Here is a 19747-nt window from a genome sequence, read left to right as displayed (position 1 = left end):
CAAACGTGCCACCCAGCCAGGGCTCTTGCTCTGTTATTTTTCAATCCAATGGCAGTTCACCACTGACAGTGGGCTGAAGAGTGGACCCCCAAATTCCTGTCCACCTGGAACCTCAGTAACCGTCTGTGGGAAAAGGGTCCTTACAGGTGTAATGAAGGTGAGGTCGTGCTGGGTTGGCACGGGCCCTAAATCCAACAACTGGTGACACACACACAGAGGAAGAGCCGGTGACGGTGACGACAGGGACAGAATGGAGGGACACAGCGACCAGCCAAGGAAGTTCAGGCGGGGGGGGGGGGGGGGGGCGCGGCGAGGGGGGTGAGGCAGGGGGGAGGGGGGCACCCGAATCTAGGAAGTAGCCAGGAAGGATCCTCACCTGGAGCCTGCAGAGGGCACTCTTGATTCCAGACCCCAGTCTCCCAAACTGGGGGGGGGGGGGGGGGGGGGGGGGAGGGGCGGGGTTTCTAGTTGTTGTTAGTTTTTGTTAGTTTTATATTTTAGACTTCTATTTTGGAAGATGAATATTGTCTAGCCTCCATTTTGCCCACCTAATTGTATGGTGTAATTGAACATTATCTTTTAGGACATTAATTAAAACCTCCAATTTAAGTCAACATAAAATGCTGAGAAGCATAAAGCATAGTGGACATCCAACGTCATATCAGCCACAGGTGTACGACACAGTGACGCGATTCCTACATACCTTATGATGTCCGGTAACACAAGTCTAGTGACCAGCTTCACATATCATTGACTGTATTCCCTGTGCTGTACATTACACCCCCGTGATTCACTTAGCTTATGACTCTAAGTTTGTACCTCTCCATCCCTTTACCTTTTTCACTCTTCCTCCTGCCACCCTCCCCTCTGGCAACCATCAGTTTGTTCTCTGAATTGGTTTGTTGTTGTTTTTAATTCCACATATAAGTGAAATCATACATTCTCTGTCTGATTAATTTCACTTAGCATAATACCCTCCAGGTCCACCCATGTTGTCACAAATGGCAAGATTTCATTCTCTTTTAAGGCTCAACTTCTTCATTTGTCTACCAATGGACACCTAGGTGGCTACCGTATCTTGGCTATTGTAAATAATGCTACAATAAACACAGGTTTTCAAATGACTATTTTCGTTTTCTTCAGATTAAAGCCCAGAAGTGGAATTGCTGGGTCAAATGGTCGTTCTATGTTTAATTTTTTGAGGACCCTCCATACTGTTTTCCACAGTGGCTGCACCAATGAACAAACCCACCACCCAGGCAGGAGGCTCCCCTTTCTCCACATCCTCACCAATGCCTGTTTATCGTCTTTTTGACAATAACCATTCTGACAGGTGTGAGGTGGTATCTCATTGTAATTTTGGTTTGCATTTCCCTGATGATTAGTGATGTTCAGTGTCTTTTCATATGTCTATTGGCCATTTGTAGGTCCTCTTTGGAGAAATGTCTATGCAGGTCCTCTGACTATTTTTTTTAAATATATGTTTTTTATTTTTTTAAAAATATGATTTTAGAAAGAGAGGAAGGGAGAGGGATACAGAGAAACATCCATCTATCAGCCGCATGCCCCCTTCTGGGGATTGAGCTCGCAACCCCGGCATGTGCCCTAACTCAGAATCAAACCAGTGACCTCTTGGCTCATAGGTCGATGCTCAACCACTGAACCACACTGGCCGGCCTCTGATCATTTTTAATCAGATTGCTTTTGTTTGTTTGTTTGTTTTGCTAATCCTCACCTGAGGATACTTTTGCATTGATTTTTGGAGAGAGTGGAAGAGAGAGGGAGAGACAGAGAGAGACACACACATGAATTAGTTGCTTCCCATACGCACCCCAACCAGGGCCAGGGTGGAGACTGCAACCAAGGTACGTGCCTTCAGTCCACAGGCCAATGCTCTATCCACTGAGCCAAATTGGCTAGAGTCGGATTGTTTCTTTGATATTGAGTTGCATGAGCTCATTATATATTGTGGCTATTAACCCCCTATTAGATATACACCGAGTGGCCAGATTATTATGATCTCTGAACGCATAATAATCTGGCCACTCAGTGTATATCCTATATAATAAAAGGCTAATATGCAAATTGGCCCCTCAACCAGGAGTTCGACCAGCAGGCAGGCCGGCCAACCGCCCATGTCCCCTCCCCCTGGCCAGGCTGGCCGGACCCCACCCATGCACAAATTCATGCACCAGGCCTCATAAATATATATATATATATATATATATATATATATATATATATATTATGCATTCAGAGATCATAATAATCTGGCCACTCAGTGTATTGTTTGCATATGCCTTCTCCCATTCAGTTGGTTGCTTTTTGTTTTATTGATCGTTTTCTTCTCTGTGAAATGTCTGTTGTTTTAAGTCACCCACAGCAGTCCGAGGAAGCTAACAGATGCTGTTCTGCATTTTGCTCTTCTCAATCTATCTGGAAGACTCTGACTAGGTCTCTCTCTCTCTCTCTTTTTTTTTTTTTCTTTTCAGCAGCTGCTAAGAATTCCACTATGTATGGACCATAATTAACTTAATCTGTCTACCACTGATAAACATTTATGTTTCCAATCTTGAACTTCTACAAATAATGTTGCAATGACTATCTTTGTACAGACAGCTTCATGCCCCCTGGGAAGTTCATATGTAAAAGCAGAATTACTGGGGGGAGAAATGAGTACACTGGGTACATTTATATTTTTGAAAGCTATTGCAAAAGGGCCTTCCAAAGGAGCTCAGACACTTTACATTCTCAGAAGCAGTGCATGAGAGGTTTTCATTGGGTCACTCGTTTTTGCCTTTATTTGTTACTAGAGGCCCATTGCACAATAGTCATGCAAGAATAGGCCTTCCTTTCCCTGGCTTTGCCCCCGGGCAGAAGTCCTTGCTCCCAGCTGGAGCACCGCTCCTGTAGATCCCTCCGCCACCCGCCCTCCCCCTCATAGCAGGCGTCCCGCCCCTCCCGGCCACTCCATGCCTGCATATGCAAATTAACCCATCATCTATGTTGGGTTAATTTGCATACTCACTCCTGATTGGCTGTGGGCGTAGTGGAGGTATGGTCAATTTACATGTTTGTCTATTATTAGGTAAGATTTTTCATGTTCTACATCAATGCAAGTTTGTTGTCCTGAGTGAAGCAGTCTAATACCAAGATATCTGTATTTGTGTCTCTGTATCTCTCCTCTTATAAAGACCTCATAAGCTGATGTCTCCCTCTCCACTTCCTTCCCCTCCACTCTCTCTGTTACGATATTACAGATGCCCACACCTGTCTTCTTGCTCACACTAGCACGTGAGGGCATATACACATGGAGCTGACCTTTGCTTGTTTGTCTGAATAAAAACGAATCACCAGATCAGATGCCTTGCTTCCCCTGCCCCGCCCCCATCACAGTGAGCATATCTGTAGGTCAGTATTCTAATTTTTTTATACGGTACACACACACACACACACACACACACACACACACACACACACACACACCGCCTCCCCACAAAGGGCGTCATGGAAGGCATGCTGAGGCAGACATTTTCGGTGCAATCCTGTTGCTCTGAAATCTCTAGTTATTTCACTTCTCCTCTTCCTTCTCCCTTCTCCCTTCCCTCGCCTGCATCCCGACACAAACACCCCCGATGGGCAGCCTTCGCTACCTTTTTTCATACTCGTACATTGACACAGAATGCATGTATGCAAGTGTGGGGCTCAGGGTCAACTTCTGCTCTTTAGAGTTGCCTTGTAAAAATGGGGCTCTTATTAGCACCCATGTCCATTTCTTCTTTTTCTCATTCAAAACTAACCCCCCCCCACCCCCTCAGGGAAACCCTTCCAAGTCTTTTAATGGCTGCATAATGTGTCCTGGCTGAGGGATTTTACTGTTCCCAGGTGTGGTGGTGGTTTTTTATTTGTTTTTGTTTTGTGTGACATGAATAATCTACAGTAAACATCCGGGGACATGTCTCCTCTTGTTTCTCTTTTTGTCCTTACTGCTGACTCCCTCATAATGGCTGGTTTCCTGGTGCATTTTTGTGTGTTTTTTGTTTATTGATTTTACAGACAGAGGAAGAGAGAGAGGGAGAGAGAGATTTGTTGTTCCACTTACTTATGCATTCATTGGTTGATGCTGCTATGTGCCCTGGCTAACGCTCGAACCTGCAACCCTGGTGTCTGGGGATGGCGCTCTAACCACCTGAGCTGCGTGGCAGGCTCCCTGTGCACTCTGTGGTTCAGGCTGCTCGAGTTGGACAGGCATCCTGGGGGCCGCCTGACCAGGCAGGACTGAGGTGTGTCCCTCCAAAGAGGTGTTCCTTTTGCTCTACCAGGTGTCCCAAGGAGTAGCATTTTTTTTTTAATTGTGGTAAAATATACATAAAATGTCCATCTTAACCATTATTATTATTATTTTTACTATTTTTAACCCTCACCCAAGGATATGCTTTTATTGACTTTAGAGAGGGAGGAAGGGCGAGAGAGAGAAACATTGAACCCACAATCTGGGTATGTGCCCTGACCGGGAATCAAGCCTTCACCCTTTCAGGATGACATTCCAACCAACTGAGCCCACGGGCCAGGGCAGGAATAGCTTTTATGTTCACTTCCTGGACTGGAGACGAGGATCACATGAGGGGTGTAAATCTGATCCCAAATCCAAAAGCGGGCAGGTATGTGGTTACAAATCCCCCCAAAGAGACCTTCCTTTTCCCAGCCGGACCCAGGCCAGAGCAGACGAGCTTTCTCCTCTGCCTTTGCTGGGGGGAATCTTTTTCCAGCCTGACTTTCACTGGAGGGTTAAACCCTCCAGGGGCCCAAGTGTATGTGGGGGGTCTCAGTGCTACCTCTCTGCTTCAAGGAGGCTCAAAACTTTGTCCCTTGTCCCTGTGGCTATCCCAACCCAAGTCCCTGTGTTATCCAGGCCAGGGAAGGACCCTCAAGGCAGGCCAGGCAGCCTGGCTCCCTCCCCCCCCCCACCCCCCCCCCCCCGCAGGCAGGCTGCCTTTACATCACCTGCCCAGGGGCTGCCTTATTTCCATGCAGCTCAGCTCTGCATAGAAAGTGCGAGGATGCCCTGGCTAGTGTGCTCAGTGGTTAGAGCATCCACCCATGCACCGAATGGTCACGGGTTCAATTCCCAATCAAGGGCACGTACCTGGGTTTTAGGTTCCCTCCCCGCCCCCTGGTTGGGGTACATGAGGGAGGCAACCAATTGATATGTCTCTCTCACATCAATGTTTCTCTCTCTCTCTCCCTCCCCCTCCCTCAGTCCCTCCCTCCTTCCCTCCCCCATTCCATTCTCTCTGAAAAGCAATGGGAAAAAAGATCCTCTGGTGAGGATTAATGAAAAAGAAAAAAAAAGTGTGCTGATGGTTTTGTATCCTAAGTTTCTACATGTTTTATAGAGCTTTCCCTCGAAACTATCAAATCTTCTATCTTGCTAAAAAGAAATACCCCTTACATTTCCTTTTCCTTGCACTGGTTTTTAGCCGTCACTCTTCATGGGCTCCTGCCTCATTTGGGCCAATGGGACTAGAGCTCGGTTTGTAACGGGCACAGCCCCAATGGACACACAGGAGCTGCTCAGCGGAAACTCCTGGAACAAGGGGAAAACAGCCAGAGCTCCCAGTTTGGCGAGGGCGGGGGCGGGGGGGGGGGGGGAGTGTGGGCCACGGAGAGAGTGCTGCCTCCGCCTCAGGGCTGTTTGGGCTCATAAAGTTCAGGCCGACAGCACTGGCAGTGGCCCAGGAGACAGAGCTGGGACCTCCTCAGCTGGGCTAACAATGAGGAGGACGGTAACAACCGCTAACGTGAGCTCCTTCATATCCTGTAGTCCCGGCCCCCCCGTACACAAACATCCACGGCGGTTAGGACTTCTCGCCCTCGTTTTAAAGATGCGGAAACCGAAACGCAGAAAGTTCAGCAGCTTGCCCAAGGTCACACAGCTGGCAAGTGGGAGGGCAAGTGTTCCATCTAAGTATGTCTGCCCCAAAGCCCTTGCGGATAACCCTAGCTTGGAGGATGGTCTGAAGGCAAAGGGAAAAGAGCACATTCCCGGACCCAGCAGCCCTGGGCGGCTGGCAGAGCCTGACTATACGGCCCGAGGGCTGCCTAGAGGATGGAGCCCACAAGAATGCGGAGCAGGAGGGCGTGACCTGAGCACCCAGCAGCTTCAGGGTTAGAACCCAGAGGCTGCACGCTCGGCCCCGGACCCGAGCCAGCCAGGGCAGGCCACTCTGGCTGCAGCTCAGGGCTGCGGGGCATAGGAAGGAACCACTTCTCTTCACCGCAGATGGGTTTGCCTCTTCCTGGGCGCTGGGACCCTGCAGAGGCAATAAAATGCTATTCTTCAGAGCCCCCGTTTTCTCATCAGTAAAATGGGAATGAATTTCAGTTACTGACCCTGGGCCTGGTCAGTGGTATCATACCACATGCATTGTCTATGTCTATACCATATAGACAATAACAGCTCCACCCTCATTGCAACTGGACACACACATGGCTGGGGATGGATGGAGGACAGCACACATGTGGCTGCAGGGCATCCACTGGCTCTGCTGTCTGAGACAAAGATGTACTAGTAAATGCAGCGCCAGAGCCCTAGCCGGTTTGGCTCAGTGGATAGAGCTTCGGCCTGCGGACCAAAGGGTCCCAGGTTCGATTCCAGTCAAGGGCACTTACCTTGGCTGCAGGCTCCTCCCCGGCCTGGGCCCTAGTCAGGGCCCGTGCAGGAGGCAACCATGGTGTGTTTGTCTCACATCAATGTTTCTTTCTGTCTTTCCCTCACTCTTCCCCTCTCCCTAAAATCAAGGGGGAAAGATCCTTGGGTGAGGAAAGGGAGGGAGAGAGGGAGGGAGAGAAATGGGGTGCCAGAGAGCCCAGTGCCACCTCTAGGAGAGCCACCTCCAACCTTGGGAGGGAGACCCAGGCGAGAAGCCGACTTGGCACAGGTCTGCCACTCAGACACCCGGTTCCCAGCAGCTCACTGCCTTTCCCTGGCTGTTCATCACAGCCTGTCCCGACCGTGTGCCTCTGGGCGCCCTGGCCACTCTCCTGACAGTGCTGGTCTCTGTATGGACAAATCTCTTTTCTCCTGAGGTCAGCCAAACAAGGTTAGACTTGTCCCCAGAAGAATGTGTCTAAGAAACTAGAGAGGAAACAAAACCAAGAAATTAAAATGCAGCCACCTGCAAACAAGAGAGCTTCCAAGTCCTTATTCTGATAAGAATCTGGCCCCAGGCTGGCCTGACAGCCTCCTCGAGCTGCCTCCTCGCCTCCTCCTCCTCTCCACCCTTCCAGAACCTGCTTCCTCTTGCCTTGAGCGGCATCAGCCCTTCCCCTGGCCCTCGCCAGGACCAGCCTGAGCTCCTGGAAAACTCAACTGGCTCCAGAGAGTCCTCCTTGGGCCCTCACTCTCCCGTAAGGAGAATACCTCAGGGCAGAGTTTTGGAAACGTCTGAGGATGTAGCCGGTGATGGCAACTGCAGCGAATGTGAGCTCCAGGACAGCAAGATGTCCTTCTGTTTTCTGCCCCATCTTCTGTGCCTGGCCCATAGTAAATGCTCATGGTGTTTGTTGGGTGAATAGTAACTAAGAATATGAGCTTGAGTGTGTACATATAATCTCTAGAAGGACCCATAAGAGCCCCGTATCAGTGATTGTGTTTGGATAGATGACAATAGAGGCCTAAGGAAGGAGATATGAAGAGGAAGCTACTCTTTACGGTAAACCAATCTGTATCTCTTGAGGTTTATTTATTTATTTTTTTACTGTGCATATACAGTAACTATTTAAAATTAAAAACATAAACCATTTACATTAGGACAAATAAAATGAAACGCTTTGGTATACATCTAGCAAAATATGTAGAAGAGCTCCATGAGAAAAACTACAAAACTCTGATGAAAGAAATCAAGGAATGTGGTAGGCGATCAGAGCAGGAATGATGGGCCACGGGCAGAGGGCCTCCAGGGGGAGAGTCCTGGGTGCCTAGCAATGGGCAAGACTACTACTCCCTTAAGGCAGGACCACTCCCTTAAGCACTAACCCCTGGGGTTGACGTCTAGGCCTCAGCTGTGCTTCAGCTCTCGGCTCAGATAAGCAGCAAAACCAGGTGGAACAATGCCATGGCCGACATCAGGACCAGCCGCAATGACGAAGAACCCCCTTCCCTGGTACTGAGCAATCAGTGGAGGCCACGACCCTGAGCCACACACCGACCCTGAGCGACACACCGACCCTGAGCGACACACCGGGAAAGCTGATGAATATGCCATTGAGACCCTCCCCTGACACCTCAGACACAAGCCCTCAGGATGGAGGACCTGGTGTGGCTCTCACTGTGGAGCATGCCCAGGCCTTTCCCCACCCCTTCCTCCAGGAGGGCTTTCCTTGACTCTCTTTCCCCCAAGCTCCAAGGGCCCTTCTCTTGCCTCTGTCAAGTGTTTCCTGAGCCCATTTCTTTCTTTTCTTCCTTTTTTAAATATATTTTTTTATTGCTGATTGTATTATAGGTATCTCCCGAGCCCACTTCTTCTACGGCTCACTTCTTCTACCTCTGTGACTTTCTACACTTTCTCTTTCAGTTTGAATCTTGGCCCTGAATTCTTTCTCAGCCAGAACTCAAGTACCGAGATTGCTGAACCCAGATCGCTTCTGACTCCACCGGTCTACCACCTGGTGCCGTTTTTCTGCTGCTCACAGGAGGAACTACATAAAATGGAGAAGTAGCCCATGTTCATGGATAGGAAGACTCAATATTATTAAGATGTTTGCCCTCCTCAACTTGAGCTCTAGATTCAATGCCATCTCAATCAGAATCCCAGAAAGCTATTTTACACGTATCTATAAACTGATTCTAAAGTTTATATGAAGAGGCCTATAATAGCCAACACAATTCTGAAGAAGAATAAAGTAGGAGGACTGATACTACCTGACTTCAAGATTTCCTGTAAACCTACAGTATCAAGACAGAATAGTATTGACAAATGGTGCTGGAACAAAGTGGACATTCACATGCAAAAAAAGGGGGGGGGAGGGGTCCTGCTGCTGTGGCTAATTAGAGTGTCAGCCAGTGCACAGAAGGGTCATGGGTTCAATTTCCGGTCAACGGCACGTGTCTGAGGTGCAGGTTTGATCCCTGGCCCCCAGTCAGGGCGTGTGTAGAAGGCAACCAATCGATGTACCTCTCTCACATCTCTCTCTCTCTCTCTCTCTCTCTCTCTCTCTCTCTCTCTCTCTCTCCCTCTTTCTCCTCCCTCCCTCCCCCAACCTCCTTTCCAGTCTCTCTAAAAAGCAATGGGGAAAAAATATCCTCAGCCGAGGATTAACAACAACAACAAAAAGGAATCTGGACACTTATAATATCTTTTACAATAATTAATTCAAAATGGATCTTAGACTTAAATATCAAAGGCAAATAATAAAATTTTAGAATATAACATAGGAGAAAGTTTAGGTGGCCTTGGGTTTGGTGGAGTCTTTAGATACAACAAAAGCACAATCCATGAGAAAAAGAAGAAGAATACTGTTAGACCTTATTAAAACTCAAAACTTCTGCTCTGCAAAAGACAGCTAAGAAAATGAAGAGAAAATACTTACAAAAGACATATCTGGTAAACGACTTGGATTTAAAATACATTTTTAAAAACTCTTCAAACTCAGCAGTAAGAAAACAAACAACCCAATTTAAAAATGAACAAGATATCTGAACAGACATCTTGCCAAAAAGATAAACGAATGACAAGCAAGCACATGAAAAGAGGCGCCGCGTCCTATGTCATTAAGGAAGTGCACATTAAAACAGCAATGTGCACTACACACCTATTACTTTTTTGGCTAACATCCAAAAGAACTGACATCACCAAATGCTAATAAGAGCGCAGAGTCCCATTGATTTGCTGGTGGGAATGCAAAATAATATAATCTTTGGGAGACAGTTTGGCAGCTTCTTACAAGCTCAACATAGTATTTCCATACAATCCCAACTGATATTTACCCAACTGGGTCCATATGAACACGCACACATATGTCTAGAGCAGCGGCAAGACTGCAAGCAACCAAGACACCTCTCAGTAAGTGAATGGGTTAAAAAACTATAGTACATCCATATACCGAGACATTATTCAGCACTAAAAAGGAAATGTGCTATCAAGCCACAAAAAGACCTGAGTGAGCCATAAATGCATATTCTACGTGAGAGAAACCAATCTGGAAAGGCTATATACTGCATGCTTCCAACTAGATGGCCTTTGAGAAAAGGCGGAGCCGCACAGACGGTATAAAGATCAGTGGTTGCCGGGGGCTGTGGGAAGGGAGGGGTGAAGAAGTGGCACACGGATGATGGGTAGGGCAGTCACACTCTGCTGTACAACTGTAATTGCGGAGACCACAACAGTCACACTGCCATATATTTGTCAAAACCCACAGAAGGCACAACACCAAGAGTCCCTCCTAACGTAAACTATGAATTTTAGTTCACAGTGTATTAGTATCAATTCATCAATGGTAGCAAATGTAACACACTGATAATGCGTGTGAATAACAAGGGAGCCCAGCTGGCGTGGCTCCGTGGTTGAGTGACAGCCCATGCACCAAGAGGTCCCTGGTATGATTCCCGGTCAGGGCACATGCTCGGGTTTCGGGCTCGATCCCTGGTCGGGGGTGTGTAGGAGGCAGCCGATTAATGATTCTCTCTCATCATTGATGTTTCTATCTCTCCCTCCCTCTCCCTTCCTCTCTCTGAAATCAATAAAAACATTAAAATTTCTATAACAAGGGATACTGTGTATCCACAGTGGGGTGGCTACATGGAACTCTCCATACTTTCTCCTCAAATTTTCTGTAAATCTAAATTGTCCTTTTAAAACAATCCATTATTTTTATTTTTTTTTAAGAAAGCTTACAAGATACAAAATAAAAATGATTCAGCTAATGTCACGGGCTTTGCGGACCAACAGCCTAGGGCAGTGGTCAGCAAACTCTTTAGCCAACAGAGCCAAATATCAACAGTACAACGATTGAAATTTCTTTTGAGAGCCTAAAACCAACTTCTGCGCATGGGGGGGGGGGGGGGGGGAGACACGAAGTTTCAATCGCACTGTACGTGCGCGCCCGCACGTGGTATTTTGTGGAAGAGCCACACTCAAGGGGCCAAAGAGCTGCATGTGGCTGCCTGGAACCAGCCTCAGCTTCCTCCTGTGGGTTATCAGCGCCGCCTTAGAGGGCTGGGTTCCAGGTTCCAGAACCCTGTCACTGCAGCACAACAGTCACACATTATGCTGCCGACATGATTTCTGCAGATGGGGAGAGGCCTGGCCTTCTCTTGGCTGGGAGGTGAACCGGGCGGGCAGGACCAGGAGGCACCTTCTGCAGAGAGGACACCCTTTCTGCAGCAGGAAGACACTGGAAAGCACCTGGCCCCCGCCCAGCCTTTGTCGGGCCAGCTGGTCTGGAGCTTCCTGGCCTGGGACAGCCAGAGGACGACGCAGCCTGTGACTCAGTGCCGAGTGAGGGGGGCCACCACCCTGCCCTGGTCTGACCCTTCCACTGCCGTATCCTGGGGAGCCCCTAACCGTCGTCTTCATTCATAAAAACAGCACTACCACGCCGACGTCCGGGGTGGCAGTGAGAGTAGCAGGCCGCCGTGGGGAAGAAAGCGGAAATGGGGGTTATGCCGCCACGCAGCGCAGCAACACAGAGCCTCAAGGTCAGCAGCAGGGAGAAGGACAGAGCCAGGCCTCTGGATACATAATTAACCTCACAGAGCCAGGCCTCTGAATACATAATTAACTGTGTTGTTCCCATATTCCCATATCGTCTGCGATGTGGGAACAACACAGTTCTTCACCGCCTGGGCTCTGTATGAACTCGTGAGGTAGTACCTGCGGGGCTGAGCACCGGCCTGGCACAGAGGGGTGCCTCCCTACGGTGTGAAGGCCATCCCACTGTCTGTGTCATCCCTGCCGGGGCTTCCTCTGTAATCCTGCTCAGATCGGAGGCCCCAGGAGGCCACCCACCGTATTGCTCCCAGGAGGGAGAGCGTGGATTGCCTTGGGAGTGCTTGACTATGGACTTGGACACGTGGAATCACGTGGCCGAGGTGTTGACGCCCAGAGAGCTGGGTTGGAGAAAAACAACGTCACAAAAAAGGCAAAATGAACGCAACAGCTTCGGGAAAGGCTTTGAGCGCAGGAGGAGGGTTGCTAGAGAGGGTCCCATTTAATGAGAAGACATGGAGGGTGTTGGATGACAGGAAGCCTGGCTCCCAGTCATAGCCTGTGTTTTCTACACCGTTTCTATCCTTGAGCCCTGGAGACCCAAGCAGTCAGGGCTCGGCTCACGGAGATGCCAGCCAGAAAGAGGCGGCAGTGCTGACTCACGGGCAGGGGAGGGGGCCACAGCTCTATCGGTTCCTGTGAGGGTGGCAGAGGGTGGCCAGGGGCAGGGTGGCAGGGAGTGACCAGCTTGGGGAGGCAGGTGTTGGAGATTTCCACCCTGCATAGAGGCCGGGCGCCAAACGGTCTGGGTTCAAATTCCAGCTCTGCCACCTACTGGCTAGCCTTGGACAGGTGACTCCCCGCCTGGGCTTGGGTTCCCAGCTGTAAAATGGGGATGAGAGTAGCGATCACCACACAGGGTTGTGACGAGGACTGGAGATCCAGCCTGTTCAGCAGATAGCACAGTGCAGCCCGGAGGAAAAGGCAGCGTCTATGATCGCTGTCACTTAGGGCCGGGCTGGCAGCAAGCCTTCCCACCGACCTACCCCCTCCCTCTGACTTGGGTCCCACCGTTACACAGGCCTGTTCCATACAGCTTTGCCTGGGCTGGATCAGAGAGGTGCAGAGTCTAGGAGACCCTCTGGCTCTAAACCTCTCATGCCGAGTCACCTCTGCAGCTTGCCCAGCCTCTCCTTGCATGCCTCCACTAACAGGGAGCTCATCACCTCCATGAGGCAGCTTGCTCCACATTCAAACAGCTCTGATCACAAGTTCCCTAGGCAGAGCCAAAATCTCCTCCCTGCAAACTGCCCCTTTCTGGAAGTGACTTCTCTGCCAGGGACTTTCCAGTGTCTGGAATCCACCCATCCCACAAACGCCAGGAACCCCTGAACAGGGCTCCAGGAAGGCTCCCCAGAATCCCACCCTGAGCATCTCATGCAGAAAAGCACCACTGCCCCCCTCACAGGGACACACACCCCCTCCACATCCTGGGCCGATGAGGCAGAAAGTCTTGCACTAATAATGGCTCCCATTTGCTGTGTCACTCCGACCCTCACAAAACCCGTGAGACATGTACTACTTCTTTGCCCAATTTTTTTTAAATTGTGGTGAAATACACATGATATAAAATCTTAACCATTTCTAAGTGTACAGTGAATTGTTGTGCAACCATCACAAACATTCATCTCCAGAACTCTTCATTTTGCAAAACTGAAACTCTATACTGATTAAGTAATAATTCCCCCATTCCTCCCTCCCCCACCCTCCACCTCCAGTCCCTGTAAACCTCCATTCTACTTTCGGTTTCTATAAATATAACAACTCTAGGTATCTTATACAAGTGGGATCACACAGAGGCCTGGCCGTGTAGCTCAGTTAGGTAGAGCATCCGCCCGATAACACCAAGGTGTCGGGTCCAATCTCTGGTCAGAGAACATACAAGAAGCAACCAATGGCCCTAACCGGTTTGGCTCAGTGGATAGAGTGTCAGGCCGGGGACTGAAAGGTCCTGGGTTCGATTCCTGTCAAGGGCATGTACCTTGATGGCGGCCACCTCCCCAGCAGGGGGCATGCAGGAGGCAGCTGATCGATGTTTCTCTCTCATCAATGTTTCTAACTCTCTATCCCTCTCCCTTCCCCTCTGTAAAAAGTCAATAAAAATATTTTTTTTAAAAAAAGAAGTAACCAATGAATGCATAAATGTGTGGAACAACAAATCGATGTTTCTCTGTGTGTCTCTCTCCCTCCGCCCCTCTCAAAATCAATCAATTTTTAAAAAGTGTAATCATACAGTATGTGTCTTTCTGTGTCTGGCCTATTGCACTCAGCATAATGCCCTCAAGGTTCATCTGCATATTTTTTAAGGCTGAATAATATTCCATCACGTGTATATACCGCATTTTGTTAATCCATTCATCTGTCAATGGACATGTGAGTGGCTTCTACCTTGAGGCTATTGCACATAATGCTGCTATGAACATTCAGTTCTGTGGGGTACAGAACCCGAAGTGGGACTGCTAAATCATATGGTAGTTCTGTTGTTAATTTTTTGAGGAACTGCCAAACTGTGTTCTACAGAGTCTGTGCCTTTACAGCCCCACCAGCAATGCATAAGGCTCCCGATTTCTCCACACGGGCCAGCACTTATTTGTTTTGGTTTTGTCTTCCCATAGTGGCCATCTTACCGAGTGTGAGGCAATGTAGGGCGATCCTCTTGTTAGATCCTCTTGTTATCCCCACCTCACCGCGGAGGAAAGTGGGACTGGAGGGGGGGCCTGTGACTGGCCCAAGGTCGCCCAGGCAGCAGGTGGCACAGCCTGTGCGGCCGTGGCTCAGGGCTGTCCGCAGCCGTCGGGTGTCCTCACCGGCCCCTCCCGGCAAGTCCCTGCCGTCCCACTGGTCAGGCACCCACCTGGCGCGGCCACATCCTCGGAGCGGCCTCGGGGAGAGGCGGGGACCCCAGGGAGACCCCTCCCCTGCCCGGGGTGCCAGAAGAACCCCAGCCCCCTGGGCCCCCTAGACCTCTGCGACCCAGGCGACCCCGAGACGGCGGTTTCAGCAAAGGCCTTACCCTGCGCGGCCGGCAGAGCGGATGGCCGGGAGGCCTCCTCGGGCTGGGCCTCCCCCTCGGGAGCCGGGCTGGAGCGAGGAGTGGGTCCGGCCGGAGGGGGACGCGGGCTCGCTCCACAGCCGCCAGCTGGGCCGGCGGCGCCTGGATTATCGCAGAGAACAGGGACCGCGGGGGCGGGGGCGGGAGCGGGGAGCGGGGAGCGGGGCCAGGGGCAGCGGGGGCGGCGCGCATTTTCTTGAATCCGGCGGGGCCGGGCCCGGCGCCTGGAGCGCCTGCAGCGCGCGGTGGGGCCGCCGGAAAGGGCGAGGCCCCGCACGCGAAGTGACCCGTCCAGCAGCCGCGGATGCAGAGCCCGGCGGGCGGCCCCCTCCTGCCGCGTCCGGCCTGTCTGTCTCCCTGAGCCTCAGTTTCTTCATCTGTAAAGTGGGGAGACCAAGCCAAACCTTGCAGGGAGCTGTGGACATTAAATGTGAACCTGGCACAGGGTGAGAGTGGCCGCCACTGCCTCCTCCCACTCCCAGGCGCATCCTCCACCTGCCACACCTGCCCCTCGGGGTCTGCCCCTCGGGGTCTGCCCCTCGGGGTCTGCCCCTCGGGGTCTGCCCCTCGCCGCTGGAGGGCTGGCAGAGCCTTGAGACCAGGGAGTAACACGGGTGGATGTGTTCGTTCTTAGGACAACAAATAAACACAGGAACCATCATTCCTTCAGGTCAACAAAGTCGTGGTCCCGGATGTTTGCCCCTGGGTTCTGTATGACTTGGTAACAAACAGTTTCATTTGTAGGGACTGCTTGAATCTCTACCCTACCACGCACTGGGCTAGTAAGTGGCCGCCATGCAGGATGGAGACCTACATTTGGTGGCATTTCCACGGCATGCATTGGAGTGGGGGTAAAAAACCGGTTATAATAAAGTCATGTATAGATGATCTGATAGGACATAGAGGTGTGTGTGTGTGTGTGTGTGTGAGAGAGAGAGAGAGAGAGAGAGCGCACAGGCCCTCATTCCTCAGAGTATGGCTTCCTGGTCAGTAGCAGTCGTATCACCTAATCTTTAACAAAATCCCCAGGTGATGCCTGTGCCGGTTACACAGGAATGTGACATTGGACTTGGCAATGACTTTTTAGATCTGACACCAAAAGCGCAGGCAACAAAAGCAAAAACGGACAAATGGAACTACGTCAAAATTTAACACTTTTGTGCATCAACAGTGAAAAGGCAACCTATGGAATAGAAGAAAGTATATGAAAATATGGTAAGTTCTAGAGGCCTAAAGCTATTTATATCTGGAATACATAAAGAAACCCTACAACTCAACAATAAAAAAACAAATAACCTGACTAAAATATGAGCAAAGGACCTCAATAGGTATTTCTTCAGTGGTGATAAACAAATGGCCAAAAGATATACGAAAAAAATGCCCAACATCACGAATCATCAGAGAAATGCAAATCAAAATGACAGTGAGATGTCACTTCACATCCATGAAGATGGCCACTATCAAACACACAGAAAATAAGTCTTGGCAAGGATGTGGAGAAATCAGAGCCCTTGTAAACCGTTGGTAGGATTGTAAAATGTTGCAACGACTATGAAAAACAGTACGGAGGCTCCTCAAAAAACTTTAAAACAGAATTCCCATATGATCCAGCAATTCCATTTCCGGGTATGTACCCCCATCCCCACCCCCAGTTGAAAGCAGGGTCATTTTTTAAATCCTCACCCGAGGATATTTTCCCATTGATTTTTAGAAAGAGTGGAAGAAAGGGAAAGACAGAGAGAAGTATGGGTGAGAGAAACACACCAATTAGTTGCCTCCTGCACGAGCCCCGACCAGGGCCCAGGCTAGAGAGGAGCCTGCAACCGAGGTACATGCCCTTGACTGAATCGAACCCAGGACCCTTTGGTCTGCAGGCCGACACTCTATCCACTGAGCCACACCGGCTATGGTGAAAGCATGGTCTTGAAGAGATATTTGAGCACCCGTGTTCCTAGAAGCATTTACTCACAATAGCTAAACCATGGAAACAACCCAAGTGTCCACGAGTTGGTAAGCAGACTAACAAGATGTGGTGTGTACACACAATGAAAACCAGGGGTGGGCAAAAGTAGGTTTACGGTTGTTCGTATGAAAAAGCATATAATTCAAGAATAAACTCTGTGTTTCATGTATTCACAACTGTAAGCCTACTTTTGCCCACGCCTGTATCATTTAGCCTTAGAAAGCAATACAATTTTGTAACATGGATAAATTTTGAGGACCTTATGCTAAATTAACAAGCCACACACAGAAAGACAAGTACTATACGATTCCATTTGTTTGAAATATCTGAGTGGTCAAATTCATAGAAACATAGAGTGGGATGGTGGTTGCCAGCAGGTAGGAGGGGTAGAAAGTGGGGAGTCATTGTTCAATGGGGACAGAGTTTCAGTTTTGCAAGATGAAAAGTTCTGCAGCTCTGTGTCATAGCAATGCAAATGTGCTTAATATACATAATCACGGTAGATTTTTTAAAAAACTGCTGACCGAGAGAATTGAACGATCTGAGAAAGGAGGAGGACAAGGAAGCCGGGAGCTCTGGCTTTTGGGAAAGGGAAGGAAAGGTGTGGTTCCAGGGAAGGAGGATTAAGGAGACAGGTAGGTGACAAAGGCAGAGTGGGGGCTGGGGCCTGGTGGGAGAACCTGGGCCGGGATGTCAGCATTCTCACGCTATGACAGCAACAGGCACCCAGGAAGCTTGGGAGCAGCGTCCGACCTCTCCCAGTAGCTGCCAAGCAAAACCAGGGTCTCTTTGTCTTCCAGACTCATCACCTTGACTTCAACCTTGCTAACTGCAGACCCATCCCCACTTATCTACCTCCCGATCACCTGCGATGGGGAGGAAGGCCTGGCTGGGTACTGAGCCCTTCCTGGCTGGGATGCACAGACGTCTCCCAGGGGCCTGGAAAGCCCAGGCGGTAGGTTCCCAGGCTGACCGTCGCCCTGCTCCCGGGGGGACACCACTCCCAAGTGTGGGTCATGGCCCTCATGCACGCAGGATAGCTGGAGCCTACAAACCCCCCGGGATTGTCACAGGCCTGCAGGCCACGGTTCTCAGAACTCCATGGAGTCTCTTGAGGTCAAAGGGCCAGACTGTCCGTTTCAGAAATGACTCTTCCTTCCGAGGCTGCGTCATGGATGGCCACCATCACTGGAGAAATGTCTATTGCCTGGGCGTGGTGGAGGGGTGGGGAGTGCTACAGCCTCCAGAAACATTTGGACTCCCAGGAGAACGTTGTAAGAAGCCTAACCCTGAACCCTCACCTGAGGGAGGAGGCCCACCTACTCGGGGGGTGGAGTTGCTGGGACCAGAACCACAGAACCCCAGGCCCCAACTCCCAGGCCTGGCTCCCTCACACCAAGCCTCTTCTGAGAATCCTACTTTCTGCAAAGCCCCTGAGATGAGGTGGAAGGCTGGGGGTCTTCCAGGCCTCCACCACCATCCCCTACTCCCCAAAGCTGCCAGAACAGGCATCCCCAAACCTGACTAAATCCCAACATCTTTGAGAGAAAGTCAAATTCTCAAGGTTCTGGGAAATGTGGTCTCCACTGATTCTTCTCCTTCATCTCCCAGGCTCTTCGCCGAGCCCTGCAGCTCTCCTGAACTTTCCAAACTCCCTTCCCCAGACGCCGTTCGGCTGTCCCACTTGCTATGCCTGCTTCCTTCTCCTCTCTGCCTAATAGCCTGTCCTTCCTTCTGAAGCAGGGAGCTGTCCCAGAGTGACCAGCAGCCTGTCCCAGCCTGCTCTGCTCCCACGACCTGGGCTGTGTGCCCGTATCAAGAGCAGGAAGGCTCTCTTATGGGCCTCTTCTTAGTTTCCGGCACCATAGCCACGCAGGCTGATACATGCTGATTGAGAAAATGAACACATGCGTTTTCTGCCCTCTTTTTATGGCTAATTCACCCGAAGGCTCTAGCACATGGCCTTGACCTTCCACGATGGAAGTGTCAGCAGCCTGACCTGTGTTATCTTACGTGATTCTACGGCGCAGGTGTTAAGTTTTCCATGTCCCAGATAAGGAACTGATGATGAGAGGTCCCATGACTGCCCACTGCTGGGAACTGGTGCAGCCAGGACTGGAGCCCAGCCTGACCAGCCTGGCTCATGCTACCGTGGCCTCCCAGTAATCTGCGAGTGGGGAACAAAGTGTGCCCACAGACTTCAGGGGGATTCTCCACTCTGTCCGCCCCTTAAACCTGTGCTTTGAGGAAGATGGTTGAGAGGTAGGAAGAGTGGCATCCAGATCTGATGGCAGTAAGAGGCCACGATTTAGGAAAGAGACCAACCTGACCTGTTACCAACCCCCCCGCCGCCCCCAATGCCTAGCCTTCCAGCCTAAGCACAGATAGGGGCTTAGCACACACAGTCAAACAACCCTTACCAGGTGGCTGGATGAGAGAGAGGTCAACATGTCCTTGACATGGTCTTCTCCATCCTGCCCAGCTTATAAAATGACCCAGAGGACGCCCCAGGCCTGAAAGAGCCTTCCGGGGCTGCTTCATAAGTGCTGTACACTCTCTCTGCCTTTCTTGTGCCCCTAAGAAGTTTTCTAATCTGTAGTCTACATGTGAACGAATTGAACTTATTAGGCAAGAGGTCAAGGTCGAACAGCTGCCTTCAAAGGTCATCTGAACCACTGTTAGATGGCTTCATCCTCCTTCCTAAAGTCCCCAGAGAAAACAATCCCTACCTACCCCCTCATGCCTTCATAGTCCTGGAAATTAGGAAATGAGACTCATAATTTCTATGAGTGAGCTGACCCCCTGGGTAACATGAGCTGAGCTACAAAAATGTTCTTGCCCTTTGCACCAGTATTCATTCTGGATGGGAAATAAAACACAGGGGTGGTGGGGGGGAATCTAAAATACTAAAGAAAGTTATTTTCACAGAGATGTCCATAGAAGTGGGATTATTAATTACAGAAC

At 50.2% G+C, this 19747-nt stretch overlaps 1 protein-coding gene across 5 annotated transcripts in view; it reads right to left on the bottom strand.

The window, feature by feature from the left end:
- IL34 (interleukin 34) overlaps positions 1–19747 on the bottom strand; it is a 68665-nt gene that overhangs the window by 47091 nt on the left and 1827 nt on the right. Inside the window, exon 1 of one of the 5 annotated variants that reach the window (XM_054710775.1) lies at positions 14782–14948. The exons of 3 other annotated variants lie outside the window; for them this stretch is intronic. The gene's annotated coding sequence lies outside the window, so the exon portion shown is untranslated. Of the gene's footprint in view, positions 1–14395; positions 14464–14781; positions 14949–19747 lie in introns of those variants that run through there. One more of the 5 variants, XM_054710777.1, reaches the window with a different exon arrangement.

The sequence above is a fragment of the Eptesicus fuscus genome, chromosome 21 (genome assembly GCF_027574615.1).
Source record: "Eptesicus fuscus isolate TK198812 chromosome 21, DD_ASM_mEF_20220401, whole genome shotgun sequence".
Lineage (NCBI taxonomy): Eukaryota > Metazoa > Chordata > Mammalia > Chiroptera > Vespertilionidae > Eptesicus > Eptesicus fuscus.
This window is presented reverse-complemented; position numbering and strand designations above follow the sequence as displayed.